Consider the following 2,846-nt stretch of genomic DNA (forward strand, 5'->3'; position numbering starts at 1 on the left):
CCCATGTGGCACTGAGAAGAATGCATATTCTCTTGTTTTGGGGTGGAGAGTTCTGTACATATCTATCAGGTTCACTTGATCCAGAGCTGAATTTAAGACCTGAATATCTTTGTTAATTTTCTATCTCAGTAATTTGTCTAATGTTGATAAGGGGTGTTAAAGTCTCCCACTTTTATCATGTGGGAGTGTAAGTCTCTTTGTATGTCTCTAATAATTTGTTTTGTGAATCTAGGGTCTCCTTTATTGGGTGCATATTTGTTTAAAATAGCTCTTCCTATTGAGTTGAACCCTTTACCATTATGTAATGCCCTTCTTTGTCTTTTTCAATCTTTGTTGATCTAAAGTCTGTTTTGTCAGAAACTAAGATTGCAATCCTTGCTTTTTTCTGCTTTCCATTTGGTTGGTAAATTATCCTCTATCCCTTTATTTTGAGCCTATGTGTGTCTTTGCACATGACATGTGTTTCTTGAATACAGCACACTGATGGGACTTGACTCTTTATGCAGCTTGCCATTCTGTGTCTTCTAATTGAGGCACTTAACCCATTTACATTTAAGGTTAATATTGTTATCTGTGAATTTGATCCTGTCATCATGATTCTAGCTATTTTGCAGACTTGTTGATATAGTTCCCTTATAGTGTTATTGGTCTTTGTACTTCAGTGTATTTCTATGGTGGCTGGTAATGGTTTTTCCTTTCCATATTTAGTGCTTCCTTCAGAAGGAGCTCTTGCAGGGCAGGCATGGCGGTGATAAATTCCCTCCGCATTTGGTTGTCTGAAAAGGATTTTATTTCTCCTTCACTTATGAAGCTTAGTTTGTCCAGATATGAAATTCTGGGTTGGAAATTCTTTTATTTAAGAATGTTGAATATTGACCCCCAATCTCTTCTGGCTTGTAGGGTTTCTGCTGAGAGGTGCACTGTTAGTCTGATGGGCTTCCCTTTGTAGGTGGCCCAGTCTTTCTCTCTTGCTGCCCTTAGCATTTTTTTCTTCATTTTAACCTTGGAAAATCTGATGATTATGTGTCTTGGGATTGATCTTCTCATGGAGTATCTTAATGGGGTTCTCTGGATTTTGTAAATTTGAATGTTAACCCGTCTTGCTAGGTTGGGAAAGCTCTCCTGGATGATATCCTGAATTATGTTTTCCAACTTGGTTTCTTTCTCCCTATCTCTTTCAGGTACCCCAATCAGTCATAGGTTCAGTCTTTTTACATAATCTCATAGTTCTCAGAAATTTCGTTCATTCCTTTTCATTGTTTTTTCTCTAGTCTTGTCTGCCTGTCTTATTTCAACAAGATAGTCTTCAAGTTCTGAAATTCTTTCCTCTGCCTGCTCTATTGGGCTATTGATACTTGCAGTTGCACTGTGAAGTTCTTGTATTGGGTTTTTCAACTCCATCAGGTCATTTATATTCCACTCTAAACTGGTTATGCTGGCTAACAGCTCCCGTGATGTTTTATCATGGTTCTTAGCTTATTTGCATTGGGTTAGAATATGCCCCGTTATCTTAACGAAGTTCATTATTACCATTCTTCTGAAGCCTACTTCTGTCAATTCATCCGTCTCAGCCTCCTCCTAGTTCTGTGCCCTTGCTAAAGAGGTGTTGCAATCACTTGGAGAAGAAGAGGCACTCTGGCTTTTTGAGTTTTCAGCATTTTTTGTTGATTCTTTCTCATCTCCATGACTTTAGCTTCAATCTTTGAGGTTGCTGACCTCTGAATGGGGTTCTTGTGGGGACTTTTTTTGTTGATGCTGTTGTTGCTTTCTGTTTGTTTTTCTTTTAACAGTCAGGCCCCTCTTCTGTAGGGCTGCTTCAGTTTGCTGGGAGTGTACTCCAGATCCTCTTTACCTGGGTTCCTCCCACACCTGGAGGTGTCACCAATGGAGGCTACAGAACAGCAAAGAAGGCTGCCTGCTCCTTCCTCTGGGAGTTCTGTCCCAGAGGGACACCAACCTAATGCCAGTGGGAATGCTCCTGTATAGGATGTCTGGCAACTCCGTTGTGGGGGTCTCACCCAGTCAGGAGGCATGGGATCAGAGACCCACTTAACAAAGCACTCTAGCTGCCCCTCAGTGGAGCGGGTGTGCTGCGCTGGGGGAATCCCACTCATCCAGACTGCCCTGACTCCTCAGAGACACCGAGGGAAAGACTAAGTCTGCTGATCCACAGAGACCGTGGCTGCCCCTCCCCTACGAGGGTCTGTCCCAGGGAGACGTGAGTTCTGACTGTAAACCCCTGGCCCGAGTAGCTAAAATTCCCACAAGGAGGCCCCGCTGGTTGAGGAGGGATGGGTCAGGGTCTGGCCTAGAAAGGCAGTCTGGCCATGATCTGCCACAGCCACTGTGCTGTGCTGCGGGGAATTCCTCTTGGGTCCAAACCACTCAATCTCCCCAGCACCCACAGGGGAAAACCAGCAGACTGGAGCTGCAGTGGTGGCTGCTGCCCCTCCCCCTGGGAGCTCAGTCATCTTAGGCAGCAGGAAGCCACAGTGATAATGGCCACCCTTCCCCCTGGGAGCTCAGTTGGTCTAAGGCAGCAAGCAGCTGCAGTGATGACAGCCGCCCAAGCTCCTGGGAACTTGGTAGTCTTAGGCAGCCTCCAGCCAAGATGTCTGTTAAGAACCTGCACAGCTCTGTGCTGGGAACCAGGGCGCTGGTGGTGTGGGCTCATAAGAGGGGATCTCCTGATCCATGGGTTGCACAGATCTGTGGAAAACGTGTGGTTTTCCCAGGCCGTGTAGCACAATCACTCACCGCACACCTTGGCCGGGGGTGGGAGCTCCCCTTGCCCTGTGCAGCTCCTCCGTGGGCCATCACTCCACCCTACTTTTCCTTGCTCTCCG

This window comes from Rhinopithecus bieti, unplaced genomic scaffold (assembly GCF_001698545.2).
Source record: "Rhinopithecus bieti isolate Rb0 unplaced genomic scaffold, ASM169854v2 scaffold_33650, whole genome shotgun sequence".
In the NCBI taxonomy this organism is placed as follows: domain Eukaryota; kingdom Metazoa; phylum Chordata; class Mammalia; order Primates; family Cercopithecidae; genus Rhinopithecus; species Rhinopithecus bieti.